This window comes from Bombyx mori, chromosome 11 (assembly GCF_030269925.1).
Source record: "Bombyx mori chromosome 11, ASM3026992v2".
In the NCBI taxonomy this organism is placed as follows: Eukaryota; Metazoa; Arthropoda; class Insecta; order Lepidoptera; family Bombycidae; genus Bombyx; species Bombyx mori.
Window position 1 is genome coordinate 6,079,849 of NC_085117.1, and position 23,607 is coordinate 6,103,455.

At 38.6% G+C, this 23,607-nt stretch overlaps 1 protein-coding gene across 2 annotated transcripts in view; it reads right to left on the reverse strand.

Annotated features, from left to right (window-relative positions):
• Positions 1 to 23,607, reverse strand: part of LOC101746515 (E3 ubiquitin-protein ligase znrf2) — a 107,860-nt gene that overhangs the window by 12,532 nt on the left and 71,721 nt on the right. The gene's annotated exons all lie outside the window — the stretch shown is intronic.

Sequence of the window (23,607 nt, forward strand, 5' to 3'; positions counted from 1 at the left end):
GACCTTACAACTCATGTCTTAAGGTGGGAGACGGCATTTATGTTGTAGATTTCCAGTTCGAGTCGTGAGCTCGTCCCCCCACTTAAGCAATAAATATGTATCATCATCAGCCTGTATCTCTCCACTGCTGGATGTAGGCCTCTCCCATGGTCCGCCACAATGCACGATCCTCCGCCTTCCGCATCCAATCTTTCCCAGCATATCGCCGCAAGTCATCGGTCCAAAGGGCAGGGGGACGCCCAACGCTGCGCTTACCGGTACGTGGTCTATGTATAAATAAATATGTATATATAATATGTTTTACCATACAATATCCTTCTGGGTGGTCTCCTCGTCTGCGCGCCGTAAGCCACCGCGTCCTGTTCAGCGTCAGGCACACACGTTCCTATTATGATACCCATAGTCACCACCATTACACTCCACTGAGCACAGATGCACCATAACAATATCACCGTGTCGTAACACTAACGGACATTGCGTTGTTCACTTAGAAACGCTCACTTCGAAATTTTAAATATTTATTTGTATGGTTGAAAAATCTACGAAGAATTTTAACGGATTCAAATTAGTGTCGCTCATAATCAAATTACTATCGATTCGAAATTGAAATTGAATTATTATTTTTCAATTTATAAACTATTTAAGTTTCCAGTGTTTTCTTACACGTGGCTTCGTTAGAATAGTCGGATTATGACTGGTCAGCCGCAGACGGTCGGCACTCGGCAGCCGTGATGGTGTATTCTTACGACAATGGGCACGTTACGTCTGACGTCACAGACGGTGTACGATCGCGTCAAGTGGCCCACTGGAAGGGCAACGGCTTTATTATACGTGCGAAAACCGTTTATTTGTGGACATTTTTCTAGTTCTATAAATACTGCGGAGGTGGCGCTTAAACTAATCGAATTTGATACATCGTTCTACTAATGCTATTAGTGTTTATTAGGCTAATGACTATCGACGTCAATGGCAGTCGCCTAGTGACGTCATCGAGTCGAGCCTCTGTTCACGAGGACTTCCGTCCTTGCGGAACCAACACTCGAGGTTAACTGGTGTAGAATACACACTGAATATTCCCAGGCCTCCGTTAAGACGAAAACGAAATCTCTCATTTTGGAAACAGGAGCTTGAAATTTCGATGTACCCACATTAGAGTAACTCAACCCGTAAAAGCGCCACGCATGATTGCTTTGCGATTAGCACAGACAGTAGGGCGGTATCAACCCGAGCTGCCTCACGATATTCCCTACTAGTCGTATCCTATTGTACCTATTTTAAATCCTGTCAAAAAACATATAGTTAGCACGTGCGTCTCATCCCTCAAGCGGCTTAGTTCACGCGGCACGTAACCAAATCTAATTATTTCCAGAAATCCGTATATGTTTTAGCTTCATACATCATTTTTCGGTTTATGAATATTATTAGCTTGTCTTTGACACGTTCTATCATCAGTCGCGACGCGACATGAAAGTGAACGTGACTAAAACAAAAAAATATGAATATGAACCTAAGATTCTTGAGATGCGGAACACGTGTGTCTACGAATGCGCTGCAATGTCTAACAGTAAACGATTACCAGAACCTTAGATGCGATGCCGTGAATATCACTATTTACTCATTCTACCTATCGAGTGCCAAAAATTCGATAATCAAAATCACTTTTGCGAATATAGCGAAATAAAAAAAAAATACAAGCTTCTAGAAACGAATCTACGGTCTAACCAGATTGCGCTGCTCTGTACCGGCAGACGGAGTGTGAAGGCAAATCAAATGAACTGACGGCGAGCCACTGAAAGCCGAGAATTGTTGCGTGTTTGTAATCAGTGTTTCCACTCCGAATAATTTAAGGCTTTACGTAGAATTAGACGTCACTGAATGGAAGACTGGAATATTCCGTAATCACCAAATTCTTCAAGTTATTATTGGTTGGCTTTATTTCCGTGGTCGGTGACATCTGGATTAGGTCAGAAAATTTTACATGGTCATTGTCTGACCAACTATTTACCCAGAGATATGGGTGAGCGACTCGGACCACATACAGACACCTCATCGTCCGTCCATAGTAATATCGCCAAATCACTTTCTAAGTTAATCACGACTGGTTTCGGTCCTGACTACCTACTAGAAACCACGTCAATCTTGCGAAGGAGACTGGCCTCTCGTTCAACTTTCAAGCCAAACCAAACTAAAATATAGGACAAGATTTGCCGAATTTGGTCAGATCAAAAGCAAGGACAGTTTTAACTTGTACACTTTGAGTGAGCTATATAAAAGTTATAGTTTATGTAGTTTCATTGGTCTAGTCATTAGGAACCATAACAAAGTGTCCCGAGTTATTATACAGTATTCAGAGACCGGACGTAAGTAAAGACAGGACGTGGGTTCGCGTCTCATATACGTTTATTTCAGCATACACCACACGACACGAAAATTGGAGCTTACGACAGTTTAATGTGCATCAATTAGTTTTAATAACATCAAATATACAATCAGTATGCAATCGTCATCTTTGGAAAACATAAACTAGTCCAAAATAATTATCTACCATAAAGATAAGGAAAATCCTCGTGTAGCAACATCAAACGTAGAGCAATGAATGTAATATAAACGAGTGCTCGTGATTACATCTCTTGGGACCATCATTAGTTGTACTAAGATTGTGACTGTAATGGTCAAAGTAGAAGCAAAACATAGATTTTTATTATCTAAGCAGGTTTGTCTTTTTAATAAAATAAATGCTGCTGTCCACTTACAGAAGATCGAAGTAATTACATACAACTAGTCTAGCCTTCAAAACCGTAATGCATGGTTGGTTCGCAGCAGAAACAACAAGTTAGGTGGGCGGTGCCCGTCCGGGCTTGCATAGCTCCTCACAACCAGTACTTAGAGTTAGGTAAAAATAAGTGATCACACTGCCAACCACGATTTGGTATATTTTTCTTCAACTTAAGTTTAAGGACATTTATTCTGTAAATATCAGTGTGACTGTTCTCTGGATGGTTGCAGCCAATGTTAATCGGTAATCTTTCCGGTCATCGTTCTCGTCGAACCCGTCCGGTGGTAGATTCTGCGAAGCACGGCTCTTGCTAGGGTTCGTGTTAGCAACGTCGTCAGGTTTGAGCTCAGTGAGCTCACCTACTAGTTAAGGTTACGCTGAAATAGCCTCTCAAGGCTATCAGCTTAGGTAGGAATAAAAACGGTAATCTTTTGACATCGCTTTGGTTAGACACACTTTTGTGCAATTTATTCAATTTTTAACGAGATCCAATCAACGTTACGAAGGCTTAATAAAATCGATTCCATTCGGATGCACTGAACCAGACAAAGGGAGCCGTCGTCCGACCATGTCTGGCGGGGCACCAAACAAAAGCTTTGCCCCAATTTCCATATAAACATAGGCTACATGTTAATCTGAACGCATACGCGAGTGCCTCTAAATCAAAAACTCGCAGGTTCTAGACTGGACATAATATTCACTACATAACTTTCAGCCTTATTAAGACTTTGACCACATATCTCAAAATGCGTAGCAGCATTCATATTGTCAGGTCTATAGGCTCCAATAACCATTTAAAAGTAGGTTAATCGTGAGCTCGTTCATTCATCTAGCACAATAAAAAAGGGTCATTTTTTGTTCCACATAGAAAGACGTTTACGGTACCCACCGGTGGTATGTGGTTACCGAGGACCAAGAAATCACAACATTGTCACATATAGCTACTTGAAGTGAATCGTGAGGGCGAAAGAAAAGCCGTTGACTGAACTGATCTACTCATGCGAGTGATTAGCCAATAACATCATAGTTGAACGAGAATCATATGATTACAGACATATCGACTAGCTAGCAGGTCGAGTGATCGATGGAGTACCACTGCTATCGGTCCGATAACGATTTTTAATATCGATACCGTGCGCGCTTTATTTGTACAGCCTTTTGGTGACATTAATTACAATACGGGCCTAGTTAGGTCATGTGAGCTTTATTAAAACCTAAACAGACTGTGTTTGGTATATGCGCCGGGAACATCACATACGAGACGAGCACAGGTAGCACGCGGATATCGCTTCTATACCAAACATCTTAAAGATTCTATTTAAATGATCCCGGCCGGTTAGTTATACCCAAATGGGTTTCACAGTAGTCGGAAAGGATAACTACACTACTGGACCAAAGAAAAGATTTAATGTCCAAATCAGTTTAATCTCCGCAGGGAGCAAACAAAACCCCTCGTTGATGTAATATCGATTCGATTCTAGGTCAGATTAAGTATCTTTGTTTAATTGTGATTACCAAGATATTACCCAGTTTATTACTGTCGATGACTACTGCTTATACGATTTAATGCCAATGTTTGTACCAGAATCGACTTTATTCTACCGTTTAGTCACAAAAAAAACTTTACCAATCACGTTTGTGAATTCGCAATAATACAGAATAGCACAGGAAGCGATACGCCAGCGGAAGTGGCCCGCCCGCCTAACTATAACGGAAACGGAAATAAAGGGACGCCCGTAGGACACCTTCGGGCGACGACCCCCTCTGAAAATTGCACGTATTCTTTGTGAGATTGTGTGTGAGTGTCATGTATAAGTGACTATTTTGTGTGCATGTGTGTGTGCGGTAGAGTGTATTTGTTTTTTTTTTAAGTCTCGCTGGGATAAGCTCAAAAATCTTTTGGACATATTGGGATTCAAGTCTCAATTGTATAACGGCTATGCGGCCGGTATAATGACTATGTGATAACGGCTATCCCACCTTTCAAATTAAAAGCGTTTTACGGTAGGAATGAGCAGGACGATCGATATTTAATATAAACGATACTGTCACCACAAAATATTACAAAAAGGTGGTATTTTTTTAAAATGTCAGATAACAACGTAAGTCGTGGCTTGTGAACAAGAGGCTACACACTTGTGGTATCAGTTCGTGCTGATCACTGATTAAAATTATGCTCATAACAAATACAATATTGTAAGGAACAACAAAATAGCTCTAATCCAAAAAATATACAATTAATTTAAACTTTATCACTATTATTTCAGGGTACGTAGTAATTAATATTCATTTAGATTGAGACCAGAAATCTATTGGCTCTTGAAAATGTCTTCCGATTTTGAATGTTTAGAACAACTAAAGTAAATTAACTTCCGCGTAGTAGTCGGAGTCGAGCACACGACCGCTCGATTCGGACGACCGACATCGACTGACGCGACGCAAAGCTTCAGACACGGAAAACATTACAAAGCTCTTAATAAAAAGCTCCCTCGCGCTGCTACTACTGTTACTTCCTCATCAGCAGTAACAGCACCTATTCTCCTACATAATTAAGGTTATAAATTATGGAGTTATACAGGTCCTATTTTGCTAGGTCATATTGCAAGCTTACCTGTATCAGACTCGAAGTAAACTTGTTTTCTGGTTCCAAACGAAAATACGCACGTACGCCGTTGTACCGATGCAAATCAAATCTCACTCCACGACACAAAATGAGCCGTGCCACTCACGTCTTGTATCTTGTCTTTATTTGTTTATTAAGTTGCACCAACAAAGTGATCATCAATACAAATCATTGGCAAACTGACAAAAGTTCATGGCAGATGTCACCACAATTATAGGTTTTGATTACATTTGATTGATTGCTTAAGATTAATTTATATTTAACTAGTGGACCCGGCGAACTTTGTTCCGCCACACGGTTTGTTTTTTTTTCTTCTTTATGGCAATAGTTTTAGCTTTATACCAGTTTCAAGTAAAAGGTAGGGAAACTACACGCGTGAATAAATAAACAAAGTCATCAAAACACGGTTTGTTTCAAACACATCAACTGGTCAACTTCAAAATTCTACTATAAATAACCATAGAATATATTACGTTTAGCTGTCAGTTGCGTTTTGTTATTAGGTACATATCAGTTGCGTGGTGTTATATCACGGTTTATGAGACGTCCCAATGGGAACGTGATAAAAAGTATCCTATGTCCTTCTCCTGGTTCTAAGCTACCTCCACACCAATTTTCAGCCAAATCAGTTCAGCCGTTCTTGAGTTATAAATAGTGTAACTAACACGACTTTCTTTTATATATATATATACAGATTGGGAAATGATACGCAACAATTTTTTCCTATAAGCTGTGAGACAATTAGAAAGTCTTTAAAGTTGATACTGTCTTTACTACCAGCCTTGTCTACCAGCGAAAACGTATTTTCCTTAATCACTTTTAAACATTTATCTCATTATCATAGTTCGCGTTCAACAAAAATTAAAAACGTACTTCACGGGAAAAACAGCTTTATTTATAAACGCCTAAAAACGTTATTTGTTTACCCTTGTTGAATTAATGACGATGTTGATGCGGTGCGCGTAGCGGCTTCTATTCCTAGACCAGAGGCAGACATCTGCGTGTGACGTCATATCTTTGGACGGATCTATGCCGAATTATTGTAAAACAAATAACATGGAAATCTTGTTCTTAGTCATGCGTAGAAAAATTATTTTCCCCAGAGTTTCGAGTCAGTGAGTGTCATTGGACAAAGAGCATTATCGATTTATGTTCAAAAACTGTACATAGTTAATAGCTAGATTCAATTTTCTGATTATTGTGATGCCGCTCAAAATGTGAATACCGTCACTCACTTTGAGACGTCAAGTTGAACCCTTCATTGTACCTATATAACCCTGCATAACGGCTGTGTCACCCTTAAATCGGTACGTTAGACTGCTTTGCGGCAGAAATAGGAAAGATAGCGGTACCTGCCAACGCGGACTTATATCTATTAAGCCTTACCTTACCAGTCAAGATAGTAATTACAGAAACTAATTCAGCGCTTTGTTGACATTTACCGTATACCACAGCTTACCATACTTATGTCTACATAATATGTCTTAGTAACAACAACAAAATGTGTAAAATACAATGAAAAAAAGGGTAACCACATTTTGTCACCTTATGGCATGAGATCGTCCCTATACAGAGAAAAACACTGAGCAATTCGTTAACAAACGACGCTCAGATTCCGACCCTCATTGCTGATTGGACTTATTCTAGATGCGGGTAGTATTTACATATATGTGACTATAAAATAATGCTTATACATTGTTATTGCGTAGCACTTGTACTATGCTTGAAACCATAACGCACGGTTGCTTCGGTACAGGAGTACCCCTTCGTATACGCTCTATGACCAGCTAAGATTCACTAAGATCATCACGGAATTTACATGATGTAATCCCGATACACAAATAAACAGTTTTCACTTTCTGAAGTTCCCGATTACTAAACAACCAAACTGTTTCGCTGAGTATCGAGTGACTCCGTAAACTTTTTAAAGACACGAACCAGCAAATACGTTGGAAGCATAGACACAGTTTTATATTTGCGGGTTCTGTAGATGCTTAGTGTGTATAATCTTATAAGGATGTTTACCGCAGTAGGTATGTAAAGTTTGACCATGTTACTTTATTGCTATCGAAAGCAGAGGAGCTTGCGACACACCTAATCGTTTGTGGGAACTACTGTTGATGGACATCGGCAATCAGGAGTTCACGCTAACGCTACATTTCATTGCACCTACCACTATTTGCTCTACCTTTGGTGGACTGGTAGAGAATACCTTAGGTATTAATTCCGTCAATGTAAATTTTACATGAAGTGTAATAAATAAATACATAAAATAAAGTATACAGACGGTACAAACCTTATTTCACACTAGAAGAGAATTCAGCCCACTGCCAAATGACAATATCATCATTTTAAATGAACTGCGCTGATTATGACAATGGTGTATGGTTGATCTCGACTCCTATTCCAAGTAATGCAACAGGAATCAAAATCAGGTTCATGTTCCACAGAAAGTCCCAGACCGATGATTATAATATAGTAAATGTATTATTTATTAGCTGATATAATAATAAGAACGAACCATACTGACAAGACTAGTAGGTAGTTTCAAAAAACAACTTTTTTAATAATACGAATCGAGTTTCGTCCCGTGAACTGACAGAACTTTGTATTTACCGTTTTCCGAATGACTGACTTCGTACAATAATCTTTCTGGACAAAAGACAAAGAACGGAAACTTGAAAGAATAATGAGGTATCATCTGTGAGGTACAGGGGATGCGAATCTAAATGTTTTGGTGAAGGATAAAATCGTTTTTTTTTTTATTGCTTTGACGTGTGGACGAGCTCACAGCCCACCTGGTGTTAAGTGGTTACTGGAGCCTATAGACATATATAACGTAAATGCCGCCACCCACCTTGAGATACAAGTTCCAAGGTCTCAGAATAGTTACAACGGCGGCCCCGCCCTTCAAACCAAAATGCATTACTGCTTCACGGCAAAAATAGGCAGGGCGGTGGTACCTACCCGTGCGGGCTCACAAGAGGTCCTACCACCAGTAATAAGTAAATGTTGCCTATTTATGTTGATGGCTGATTGGCTTATCGTTGGTGTTTTCTTTCTGCTATAGATGATTGTAGAAACTCACGGCCCACTGGTTGAGATACCACAACGCGAGTGTCGCCACCCATCTTGAACCATGAGGTTGAAGTCGAACCCTTAAGCTAGAATACGTGCTTCCAGACTAGTGTTACCTACCCATCCAATAGAGCTCACACTATTAATGGTAAATGGTAATTTTAATTAAGAGCGGGTAGCAGCGAATAATATTGCGCTTGTAATGACCGGTGAACGTCATTTTTTTTTATTGCTTAGATGGGTGGTCGAGCTCACAGCCCACCTGGTGTTAAGTGGTTACTGGAGACCATAGAAATCCACAATGTAAATGCGCCACCCACCTTGAGATATAAGTTCTAAGGTCTCAAATATAGGGCTGTGAGCTCGTCCACCTATCTAAGCAATGAATAAATAAATAAATAAAAAACTCATTATACTCTTATAATACTTGATCGTTTTAGTAATTCAATCGTTTGTATGATTAAAATAGTAAAGACTCAACAGTACAGACTACATATTTGAACGTTTCCCGAAGTTCGTCGACCGCCATGGACTGCTTCTTGTCGAGCTCACGAGTCAATAATCACATGCGACAATCCGGCCCTTCGCGACGCCCCGATATATTTATACAATAGTAAGTATTCCCATGTAAACATCATTACCGTTCGAGTGAACTGCAAACTGAATGTAGCTTTTATTATGTTAAAGTGGGTCCAGCTCTCGGCTAGGCTGTCGAGGAGTCTGGCAGGGCGGTTAGGCATCACGCCAAGCCGACGTCCTCTGCCAAGTTCGATAACCTCACGATTTTCGACAATGCACTCTTTAAAAACAAATGTTCAGGTTATGACATAATCTTTAAAGTGCACGAAGCATTGTACTTATGTTATTACTGGGGCTAGCTGTGATCCCACACGGGTTAATACTTACTGTTCTTGCGTATTTTTATGGACAAAGAAGATTGTATACAATTAATTGGATTTCAAAATTGTGATTTATAAAATGAAATTCACGTTTTTTTTTTTTTACCTTGTAGGTAGACGAGCATACGGCCCACCTGATGGTGAGTGGTTACCGTCGCCCATGGACTTCAGCAATGCCAGGGGCAGAGCCAAGCCGCTGCCTACCGTTTAATACTCTCCACAAGCCTCGTTTGAAGAAGGACATGTCATAGCGCTCGGAAAACACCGTGGAGGGGAGCTCATTCCATAGCCGGATGGTACGTGACAAAAAAGACCTCTGGAAACGCACTGTGGATGACCGCAGTGGCTCCAGGTAGTGTGGATGAATTCTACTCCGGTGGCGGGCGGTGCGATGGTAAAAACGAGATGCCGGTATCATCTCGAACAATTCCTCAGAGCACTCCCCATGGAACATACGGTACAAAATACAGAGGGAACCGAAGTCCCTCCGCAGACCCAGAGGTTCCAAACGATCCGTGAGAATGGGATTATCGACAATCCGAACAGCCCTCCTCTGTATGGAGTCAAATGGAAGAAGCTGGTATTTGGGAGCCCTGGCCCAGAGATGGGAGCAGTACTCCAAGCGAGGCTGGACTGGTGCTTTGTAAAGCAAAAGCCTTTGTCCAGTTGTGAAGTACCGCTACGCTCTGTTGAGGACTCCCAGCATTTTGGACGCCAACTTGGCTTTGCCTTCCAAATGACTCCGAAACTGGACATCGCTCGAAATGTCGACCCCAAGTATCCCGATACTCTCGGAAGGTTGCAGGGATACTCCTTGAAATTGCGGCGCCATGACAAAGGGGTCCTTCTGCGCAGTGAACGCGCAAACTTGTGTCTTTAACGGGTTGAATTGAACCAATTTCAATTCACCCCATTTGGAGACTCGCCCCAGAGAGTTCTCCACCTCAGACACAAGTTTTGATCGTCTCTCCTGCACCACGCTCCGAGAGAGACTCTGATGGCCGATATATCGCGCATCCCCCGTGCTGTCATCCGCATAGCAATGCATGCCATCAATAGACAGCATGTCATTGATATACAGGATGAAAAGCGCGGGGGAGAGCACCGAACCTTGTGGAACGCCAGCGTTAATGGTCATGGTATCAGAACAATCGCCGTCTACAACGACCGTGATGCTCCGCCCATCCAAAAAGCTAGCGATCCACTTGCAGAGACCCTCGGGGATTCCGTAAGATGGTAAGATGGTAAGGCGTTAATGTCACTATCGCTGGTCTTGTGAAAGACATTGTTTTGTTTTTCTTTAAACCACTCCTGCGCCATCTGTCGAACCTTACGTACTTACGTGATGTATCATTGAACTGCTGCCACAGGCCAAGTTAGGGAGACACGTTTTAAAAAAAACAGACTTAACAGAAAACACTTTATTGGATTCAGAAATTAGGGGACAAAACTTAGTGGCCACAACGAAGTCTAATATCGACGGTGCTTTGTAAAATGAACTTTAAATGGAAAATATTGATTGTTGTAATATTAGACATGGAATGACGTCAATGCCTTTATCAAGCTGACCGTCTTATCCCTTCCTTTTGCGGCATAACCACGACAGTAACTGTGTTAAGACAGTTTTATACCAGCACAACCACGACGGCGTGTTATAAAATATAGTTGCGAGGCTATTAGCTAAGACGTCAAGTTTGAGCCCCGTGAGCTCACCTACTAGTTCAGGCTACGCTGAAATAGCCTCTCTACCGTATTTGTATTTATGATCTAATAATAAGTAGAAACCTGTTAAAACCAAAATAAATCATTATTTTGTGTTTTATTCACTTATTATTGAGTATTTAATTTACTATATTATGAGCTGGGTTAACTATGTGGTTTGTTTTATCTGTTTAATGTGTTGTTGTTGGCATTTTTTTTGCAATAATCTATAGGTTTTTTTTTATTGCTTAGATTTGTCGACGAGCTCACAGCCCACCTGATGTTTAGTGGTTACTGGAGCCCATAGACATCTACAATGTAAATGCGCCACCCACCTCGAGATATAAGTTCTAAGGTCTCAGTATAGTTACAACCGCTACCCTACCCTTCGAACCGAAACGCATTACTGCTTCACAGCGGAAATAAGCGGGGTAGTGGTACCTACCCGTGCGGACTCCCGAGAGGTCCTACCACCAGTGATTACGCAAATTATAATTTTGCGGGTTTGATTTTTATTACACGATTTTTATTAGGTTTTTCACACTTATAAAATAATTAGATTAATTATAGGTACCTACATAATAGTGTGATTGTATCTACGTTATAGTTCATTATTTCAATGTTTACTGCTATCAATGCCAGATTAAATAGCCCGCTTCTGCCAAACACTTCTAAACGAGTGAGAAAGATCAAAAGGACTTAAATATAAAGCGAGCTGGTTTAATAGGCCGATTGACTACATCCACAGCTTAGGCCCATAGACACAGCCCACTGAGTTTCTCGCCGGATCTTGTCACTGGGTCGCGTTTCCGATCCAGTGGTAGATTCTGCGAAGCACTGCTCTTGCTAGGGTCAGTGTTAGCAATACCTCCGGTTTGAGCCCCGTGAGCTCACCTACACACGTTAGGGCGAAGCTGAAATAGCCTCTCAAGGCTATCAGCATAGGTAGGAAAAAAAAGCTTAGGTAGGAAAAAATAATAATTAGCTAGCCTTATGAGGCACCGGCGTCGCGGCCTGCACATGATTGCATGTGACGGACTCGCGCGACGCACTAACAACACGATTGCAACTGGTCGCGGTCGCTTGCAGAAAATTACACTCGCTCAACAGAAGGACAAAACGATCTGATGCCTATACTTATAGTATTTAACTGATTATAGCTAAAACAGACGTTTTGCTCGTACGTTTGTGCGTTCTAATCATTTAAACGACTGAACCGATTTGGTTTTATTGGTTTTAATGACGTGAGATAATTTTGATTCTAATTTAATGTATTTTGTCACGTCCGCGGTCGCTATACGAGCAGAGAACACAGAGATAGCCGAGTATGTGTGTGCACGCACTGACTATGAAAACATAATAATATCAAATTCAATCATCATTTCATCATCATCATTATCCTGCCCTTCTCCCTCCTCACCTGGGGTCGGCGCAACATGTTTTCTCCTTCCATACTCTTCTATCATATACCATTTCTTCGCTCACTCTCCTCTTACCCATATCGTCTTTCACACAATCCATCCATTTCTTCTTAGGTCTACCTTTTCCTCTATATCCTTCCACATTCATAGTTAACACTCTCTTACCAACCTCATTTTCATTTCGTCTCATCACATGTCCACACTATACATCAATGAGTAAAAAAAATTGGCAGTCATAGGAACTACCAATAGAAGTGAAAACTTATAACTTAGAATATTAGTATTAAAATTTGAAATTTCATGTTGAAATTAAAAATAACAATATCATTTTGGTTTTAACATCTATTGACACTTCGAGTAACAATTATATATGTACATGTTTATATGGATTATTTATTATTTAAATACAAATTGATTGAAATATTGATCATAACAAAATATAAATACAATTAAATGGAAATAATAATTAATATACAATCATTTTATACTAAATGCATTCAATTTTACTTGTAAAGATATACACAGCACTAATATTGCACAATACGTCACCTGTATAGTTACAGATATTATACGATATTACGCAAGTCTATTTTTGTTCGGTAATGTTTGGGGAATTCTAGTTTAAAACGAACACCCAGACTAAACTTATTAACATTAGCGGTTTGCAAGCCCTGATCCGCCTCGAGACATATGTACGTGAAAACAACAGATGAATTAATAGACGTAATACCATCAATGCACGACAGGTGTCGCTTGAACAGTTTTATTTGTCATACATTGCGCGATAGTTACAGCGAATTGTGCCAAGATTCAAGAGTTATTTTCAGTAATACTTAATACAAAGACAATGCGTAATATATTTGTGATAAGGTCCATTTCATTATTTAAACTAATTCATAAAATCTCCATTGAGTCAATGTCATTAAACAAGTATGCTGTTGCCGACATAACATCCACGAAGATACAGAAACACTTATGAACACTTTGAAATAAAATTAAAATCAATCGTTAATCTTGGATTTGGATAATTTCTAGTAGAATACTGATATATTGGGACCGGGATAATTAATTAAAAACTGTAATACATTTACAAGTGAAGCTGATGTCATCAACACATTCATACATATGTCGTCTTCTCGCAATAAAACTGTATAATCTCAAAACTTACTCATTTTACAGGAGAGTGTTTTAAAGGTTCGACATGTGATATTTTTAATATTAATCATCTTTGCAACATTTACTTTTTATATTTTACCATTTACATTATCTGTCTTTTAAAGTAAGATAAAAGTATGTATTAATTTTGTTAATATTAGTCCAATAATAGGTAATCTAAAAAAAAAAAAACTAAACTACGCTCTTTTGACAGTATTTATGAGAAAAATACTGGCGGTACCAAATGATTCCGCATAATAACTCAATTTCGAATATTATACACTTTTAATGCGAAAAGACGATGAGTCGGTTCAGTGCAGTTTAGTGCGTTTCTCTCCCAGCCATTACCGGGTCTGTGTGCGAACGCGATACATTTGTGAATGATGACGTCAATTATAAATATAGACAGAATTGCAGTACACGAACGTTGGTGGCTTGCGTTTTGCAGGAAACAAAAGTGTTATTTAAAACTTGCAAAATTATAGGCTTTTACAACTTTCCCTGAAGCGGTAACGAAAAATTTAACAGATATTATAAATTTAAATATGTAGTTCACATTAAGAACTAAGTAGTTTATGAGCGAAACGAAAAATAATATCTCAGCCACATTTCTGTAACTAGGCTCATTATTACACGCTTCGGAGATCCCGAGCCTTTTAAAGTAATTACGTCGGAGCTGAGCTCGGATGAAAAAAGAAATTGTCCAACAATTTAGTCCCGCATAAAACAGAGGCACATAAAACTAGACAGTGTCCACTAATCTTAAAATATACATTTAAACACGAAAAGCTACGCCTGGACAGGTAGGTGAGTTTACGGGCTCAACCTGAGAGAATATGCTAACACTAGACCTTTTTTTTAACACTAGCCCTAGCAAGAGCAGTGCTTCGCAGAGTCTACCGCCGGATCGGAATCGCGATCCGTGATCGGGATCGTGCTTTAAAAAGTACAGGTTCGACCTCACGTGAAGACTGCTTCCCTCTCTGGATCGGGACTCCCAAATACCAGCTACTTCCATTTGACTCCATACAGAAGAGAGCCATTCAGATGCCATCACGTCCTCAACCGTAAGCAGCAGCTTGGATGTGTCTAATGAGCGACAGCGACCCCTCACCATCAACAAGCCGTACTCTCGTCTCTCTAACGATGTTACGACTATTCCTCTTGAGGGACAAAGAACGGTTAATGCAGAATGGTATGCTAGCATTTGTTTGCCACAGGTCGTTTCTGAACTCCGTAAAGAGAACTGCAACCGCCGCATCATCCTCCATCACGACAATGCGAGTTCACCGCGCACAGAACAAAAGAGTTTTTAGAGCAAGAAAACATAGAATTATTAGACCATCCGCCGTACAGCCCCGACCTAAGCCCTAATGATTTCTATACTTTCCCTAAAATAAAGAATAAATTGCGTGGACAGAGATTTTCATCACCTGAAGAAGCTGTGGACGCCTACAAAACGGCCATTTTGGAGACCCCAACTTCCGAATGGAATGGTTTCTTCAATGATTGGTACCATCGTATGGAAAAATGTGTCGAATTTCGCGGAGAATACTTCGAAAAGCAATAAATACATTTTTAAGTAGTAATGTTGTGTCACTTCGTTAATTCCCGAAATTTTCAGTGCCGCCCTCGTACACTATTATGATTGTCTCTTATACTTCTATAATCACAAATTTCGCCAAGACTACACTTTAAAAAATATTAACAAAGGCAAACAATATTTAATCTATTCTCAATTTGACAACAGACGCCAAGAACAAAAGTTTGACAATAAATAGTATGCATGCGTGTGTGCGTCAAATACATAGTATGTAGTGTGTGTAATGTTTTCTTTATTGATTTAATGTATCTTTTATGCATTATTTTAAAAAAATATTAGCATTGTGCACTTCTCCTCTATATTCTCTATAAGTGTGGAAAATTTCATACTCCTCCGTCCGCACAATTTTCGTAAAAAGGGATACAAAGTTTTTGCTTCACGTATTAATATATAGATATTCTAATTGATTACAATGAGGCTAAACTTTAGAACGGTACAATGTTATTTTTGCAACATGAGACCTTGAAGCGTACGTAATAGACGGAGTCGTTTAATGAAAAACAGGTAAATTTAACCGAGAAATTATTAATTAAGTGTTCGTAACCTCGAGACAGATCATTGTATTTTCTTACATTAATTACCCGTAAACGAAAACAATAAATAAGTATATCTTACACATGTAAAAATGAATTGCTGTTCGTTAGTCTCGCTAAAAGTCGAGAACGGCTGCACCGATTTAGCTAATTTTGATCTTAAATTATTTGTGGAAGTCCAGAGAAGGTTTAAAACGTTTAAAAGTTTAAAAGGTAGATAAATATGAAAATGCTCGGAATGAAATAAAAATAACAATTTTGTTTTTCCTTTGATGTGTCCCCCGTCGGACGGATTCCTTTTGTTTGTTTTAAGTTTATTCTATACAAAAGTTTAGGTATTCTATTTATCGATTGAGGCACTACGAAATCTGCCGGGTCAGCTAGTACATTATATAAATGTAGATCATTTCGTGCCTACTACACTGATTCTATGACGCTAGCGACGAGAAGTATTTAAAACGTAAAAGAGATCGATCGAGATTTTAAGATTGAATGCTGGTGAACCATTCCCACGCCGGTACTGACCTACTAACCCCACACAAGGCAATACACACACAAAACAATACCTTTCCTATGCTAATTAATTCCTATGCTAAGTTCATATTTAATGAGCCCGCAATGTTTAACAAACATAGCAGGCGCCTCCATTGCGTGCAATACATCAAACATATCAAGTCGCAAACTAGTCTTAGTTTCCGAAATCTATTTATTTACAAACTTCCGACAACTCACACACGCAACAAAACTATATTACTAATGATTTTCATAATTAACCATCGACGCTCCAATACTTTACAGCTTCTTGTATGCAGCACACATCGTGGCACACGCACGAGCCATACCCAGTCCAATCATTAAACTCGTTCTCATATCTTTGAATAAACATGTCATTAATCCTTTCAAATGAAATATAAACTCAGCTGAACTGAAAACCTGGTTTCTTGTTTGTTCATTGAATTCTTTACTTTCTTTAGAGACACGAAGATGTGCGAAACCCGAATGTGTCTTAAGACCGGCCGGGTGGTATTAACTATCCAATTTACTTGTAAATAAAACGCGTTTCCATTTGACAGGTATAACAGCAACTATGTTGCAGTTGTTAATGCAAACAAGAGTTATATCTGGTGTCTCTAGATGAACGAATGAACGTCTACACAGGGCTGTCTATAGGCTTTGATAACCCTTAAAATCTTGGAGACTAAGCAATAGGTTGCTTCATAGTATAAATAAGCAGGATTACGGTTGGTGTTTTTGTGCCATCATAAACCTTAATCACAGATGGCGACAATGATGTAATTATTTAATTATTAGACAAACCATAAGGATTACTGTTTCGTATTGGCGTACCGTGGCCAATGTAGGATTTTTTTTTATTTTTATTTATTGCATAGACGGGTGGACGAGCTCACAGCCCACCTGGTTTAAGTGGTTACCGGAGCCCATAGACATCTACAACGTAAATGCGCCACCCACCTTGATATATGAGTTCTAAGGTCTCAGTATAGTTACAACGACTGCCCCACCCTTCAATCCGAAATGCAGTACTGCTTCACGGCAGAAATAGGCAGGGCGGTGGTACCAACCCGTGCGCACTCACAAGAGGTCATACCACCAGTAGGTGGTGCTAAACCAAATTGCTTTTATTGGACCGAAGACTTGGTTGTGGGTTTCGTGACTTGGATTACTTGGGTCGCGGATTCAATTCCTCATCGATTGTCTTTGATAGATGCCATTTGCGGTCTAATTGTACTTAACTGCGCTTGTTCTCATTACCGGCACTAAGCAACACAACATCCAGCCCGTAGACGTTCAATGAATGTTCGACGATGAAGCGTTTATTGTCTATACTATCTATACATATAAATAAAATTGGAGTGTCTGTTTGTAATATTGAAATAATCGTTTTTTACTACATGCATATGAATATATATACGGTACACCAAAATAACATTTTTTACAATTTTTGTCTGTCTGTTTGTTTGTTCCGGCTAATCTCTGGAACGGCTGGACCGATTTTGACGGGACTGTCACTGATAGATAGCTGATGATCTAAAGAGTAACTTAGGCTACTTTTTTAGACTAGCTTCGCCCCGCGGCATCACCCGCGGTACGAAAATAACCGCGGGTGGCATCGCGGGACTCTGCTCTTTGTTTGTTTGTATTGAATAGGCTCCGAAACTACTGAACCGATTTGAAAAATTCTTTCGCTGTTTGGAAGCTACACTACTCCCGAGTGACAACTTTTTTGAAAAAAATTTAGGGATCCTTACTAAAACTCAAATAATGCAACCCAAGTTGTAAAAAAATTACATAAAATATTCTTTACATCGCGTGCCCTGCGAAAACTGTTGATGATAGAATAAAATAATGCACCAAGACTTTGTAGAACACATTTTTGTTTACAAAAAGTGTCGCGACAGCTATGTCTAACTATTATTTTTATGCCGCGATAAGTGTTCTTTTATTTAAAAAAAATAAAACAACGTCAAATATCGTTGATATTTTTGTTAAAGACCCGAGCGGAGCCGGAGCGGGCCGCTTGTTTATTATAATTGCGGTTGCAGCGAGCCACTCACCGTCCCACCTGGCGTCGACGCCGATCGATACGTCGCGACGCCGGAAGTGGCCGCCGGCGGGCCCTGCCCCTTAACAACTAAACTCATAATTTATAACTTTAGATGTTTATGAAAAGAAAAAAACGAAATGACTGTCAGCGTTTACGAAATAAAGGCATAAGATGATCAATGGGAAAAATTCGAAACGGCTGAAACAATTGCGCAAGCAGGATTTAGGCAGTCGGTAAAGTATATAAAGGCATAATTTCCCTTTATATTTTAGGGATCTCCGTAAAAAGATATTCTTTAAAAAGGACAAATCGAATCTAAAACTGCAGGAGGAACACATAAAAGTAAATATAATAACTTATATTTGATGAGGGTCGGTATACTGCTTATTCAGTTTTGGTGGAACTTATTAATTTTGGTTATGTAGGGATAAAAGTTTACTGCAGCATCGTATAAAATATTATAATACACGTATAATGCTGATACCAGCAAGGATTTGAATTCTATCAACTCATTGATACAGATCTTATAAATATTTTTGTAGGAGGCATTAGGGTTAAACTCTAATCCGATAACGGGTCATGAGAGTTCATTTCAAACAATTTCTTATAACACTCTCCGTTTATCACAGAGTGAAACAAAGTCGCCGCGTATACCCAGAGATCTAACGTCTCTCGGACGATTCCAAGCCATCAACGGACGTTATTAAAGAACCAATTTAACTAAATCAAATAAGTACCAATATTCGCGTTGCACAATGACTGACACCCTCACGTCGCGACATCCATCTTTTATTGAATAAATACTTGCGTGATTCACAGTGCAGTTCGAACTGGAACGCGTTGGCAAACTCTCGGAGCTCGGCCACCAGAGCGCGCTTGTAATTTAAGAAAACAGGATGATGGACGCAATTTAGCGTTTCGATTCGCAAACAAGTCTAAAGAGGAAGCTCTTGTGTTTGTGATTTTGAAATAAAAGTTTGCATTAACGTGTATTTTTTATGCGGTTACTAATGAAACGGGTCACTCGATTTTAATGGATATTTCATTAGCATTAGAGGATAGTTCGTTTGTCAAGAAACAATCTAAGATGTAATCAAACTAAGATGTCCTTTGTCCCGGAATATTTATACAAAATTTCAAACCATTTGTAGTTTAGTAAGGCGGCAGTTAGTAGACAATTCGGTCTACTAGATCATGAAAGGGCTGTGATCACATACCTTACCGAATTTTAGGACAACACACACACATATAGACAGTTATGGGCATTTGGAATTGAAAGTGTGATTTCGATAACAGTTATATCTTACAGTTCATTTAGAGAACATCATGACAAATCACAGGTCACAAGACTACAATACCGTTTATTGACACCTTACTTACAAAAATTCTTGTATGTACCTAGTTACGCGCATCGATACACTAAAGCCTTGTTCGGACTAGGCGAGTATTTTAGTCGAGTACCGAGTAATTTAGTAGCTAAATGTGTCTGAGCACCAGAAATTTAGTCGAGTAGGTTAGTAAATAATTTAGTCAAGTCAATCCATTTTGTTCTATTTTTTTCGGGCGAGTAGCGAGTAGTTTAGCCAATAAATTACTCGGTACTCGACTGAAATACTCGCCTAGTCCGAACAAGGCTTAAGTGACGCCGTCTTGACATTGTGACTGTGAGGAAACACACACATTTATTATATGGATGTGTATCAACATAAACCCCTACAATATTTGATCGACTCATTGTGAACAATGAAGAAGGCTTCCGGACTACTGCTATTGAGAGTATGGCATCTGTAAAACAGAAGAAAATCTAGCCCTAAATAATTTACTAAGCCGTTCCGTATGCTTTGCTTGTATGCTTGTAAGTAAGGTTGGTTGTGAATTTATTCTAGAAAACAATTGTAACAATGGTGGAACCCGATTCGCACGCGTAGTTTTAAGGAAATTTTATTTATTTACACATCAATGTTAACTACAAGGTCAAGGTTTTGATAATTAGAGCCAGTCAGCCCATTTATATTTAAACTTATCAAACACATATGAAATTTAATTCGTCGCTGTAATTGGCCACGTTCACTTTGAATTTTTTTACTGGTGGTAGGACCTCTTGTGAGTCCGCGCGGGTGGGTACCACCACCCTGCCTATTTCTACCGTGAAGCAGTAATGCGTTTCGGTTTGAAGGGTGGGGCAGCCGTTGTAACTAAACTTGAGACCTTAGAACTTATATCTCAAGGTGGGTGGCGCATTTACGTTGTGGATGTCTATGGGCTCCAGTAACCACTTAACATCAGGTGGGCTGTGAGCTCGTCCACCCGTCTAAGCAATAAATAAAAAAAAAAAGAATTTTTAACATACTTCAAAAAAAGAGTATCTATTCAATTGCATTTTCTTAATGTATTATATTTTATCTAAGAACTGCATTCTAGATGAATCGACTTTGATGATTTTTTATTTATTTATTTGGAAGCTGTTCTAATGTGATTCTATTTAAATGTTATCAAGATCTGACCAGTAGTTTTTGCGTTATCTTTAATTATAAACATTTAATTGGCTACGATCTGAATTCGAACGACTGATCTTCGAAGAGAGGACTACGTATGACTAATCTAATGAAAAGAGAGGTCTTAAGCCTATTGTGATAATGAAGAAACATTTATTTATTTATTATACATTATACTTACTAGATAGAGGATGACCGGTATTATAATTTTTTTGATAAATTGTGTTTTTTAGAAATTATATTTAAATACGAATTACATATTGATATTATATTATTTGAGGCTTTCTTTCAATAAAAAAATATATTTATGTTTAAGTTGATTATAATTATCGATAAAGTTGATTATTAAAAACACGTATAAAACAACATTTCCTAAAAACAAATCGTAGTTAGATCGATTTATCGCCCCCGAAATCCCCTACTATTATATGTATATATATATAATACTAAATTTTAGGAAAATCGTTGGAGCCGTTTCCGAGATTCACATTATGCATATACATATTTATATAAAAGAATTTCTCGTTTAAAGATATAGGATATATTATATTTTGTGCACGTGGCTACATTAGCGGACTTAATGCAGTTTTAGCTAAGCGTGAGCCAAATAAAGACACTATTACTTTAGACTTCACATTGATTTCACATTATTTTCAGCAGACGATCTGTCAAACGTTGCACGACGCGATGGGCATCTTCGTATCTATGATTTGATTTAATAATTACGACATTTTCGTTTAAAGATAATGTTTTGTTTACTGTAATTAAATGGGCACCAACAATTGCTACTACTAACTATCAATCACTTAAAGTAAAACTTGGGTCTGGAAGGAATAAATCTAAAGCTATACTAAAAAAATTCTTAATACTAGATTCTTATTTTATGTTAGAAATGTACCTATTTTGCCAGTATCAAGATCAACATGTGTGTAAGTATGTAGCTCTATTCAGGCACTTTTAAATCTCATGACTTAACGGCCGATTCTGAATACAGTTTCACCACTGAATAGAATTGACAAGAAACTTAGGGCTTGCTCATACCTACATTCGAATTTACGTAAAAATACTGCGCATGAATAATGGCACTAAAAAATGGGGAGAAGGAATTAGTATTACAAAATACATTTGATAACTTGAAGTAGAAACAAATAAATTAATTAATATCTACTCGCTCCAATAGTCTAGTGATAAGACACGTGGTAATAATATATTTGAAATAACATTAAAAAGAAAACAATGTCAATGAGATAAACTTAGCTGAAACGCTTTATCGCTCTAAGAAGTTCATTATTGATAGAACTGCCATTATTCAACTTGTATAGACAAGCGTTCTTGTAAAGATCCGAAAGGAATATAACTGTTTCCGAATGGTACTAGACCGCGGAGCAAAAAGAAACTAGACAAATTCCGCGGACCTGAAAAGCCCTTTATAAGCTTTACGTTGATTTACTTCCATTTACCTAGAAACAATTTTATCGAAGTCGATGTGAATTATAAACAGATACAATTTCGTGGCACAGCTATATGTATCTAGTGACCATCTAGTCTGGTGTATCTTTGTTGCCGCCCCACATCAGGTATCTTTGCAGTCCACCACCGTGAACTGGTGCATTTTTTTTTCCCTACCTATGCTGATAGCCTTGAGAGGCTATTTCAGTTCAGTGTGACTAACACCGGTCCTAGCAAGAGCCGTGCTTCGCAGAATCTACCAACGGATCGGAAACGCTATCCATTGAGAAGATCCGGCGAGAAACTCAGTGGGCGAGGTGCAACAAAGACTCTCATACTCTCGTGTAAATCCCGTTCCCAACAGAAACGGTCTTAAATGAGGCAGAGAGAGAGATCTTAAATGGTTTGCGATTTTTTCCTTTCAAAGGCGGGAACCCTAAAAAGAAGATTGACGAAGGGAGGAAAAATAATTATGCGACTGTTTTGTTATTGCTTATTTATACATGGATTCCTGTGTACCGGTAGTTCGTTGACCTCGAGCATCGCCTGCGAGCTTACATTGCGTGCAGTTCACGGTTTTCGTTTCGATTATCTTGTCACCACCACCGCCTCTTCGGGGAGACGGTTTTACACCCAGGTTTCCTTTAGTATTTGAAGCCTCTTTTCTCATACCAACTTACCATAAATATACGAAAGTGTACGTACCTGGAAACAAATAATGATATAATTAACACAAAATAATCTTACGTTCAAACATTATGAAATAGTCAATATTCCTCGGTTTATGTAAAAATAGTAATTTAATTAGTACTCAACGACACGTTGCATTAATTGATTGATTAAATATTATTTTATGATTCCGGAACAACTGCTTCGCTCTCGAAGTGAGCGATAAAGTTATAGTCGTAAAGGGGATAGCCCACTCTCCATAGTGTGCTAGGCCCAAGATGGACATCAAATATTACTATAAAAATGTACTGATTCAAATTCTTAAATGTATTGGATATCTAAAAAATATATTGAAATTGACGCCACTATTATAAAAAATATAATAAAAATAAAAACTCGTTTTGAGGTTAATTTTCTATATAAATGTCGGATTGTGAGATACTTCAAGAACTCTTCTTTTCTTAATGTTTAAGATGTTCCTAATGTATTTTTATCCAATAGGGTATAAAAACACACTTAATTCTTTAAATATCTATATTTTCTTCATCTTCATACACAATTAGTATCATCTAAAAATAGCAAAGGAGAGCATATACACGGTTTTAAATCTCGGTCAGGGTAAAACCACAATTCACACAA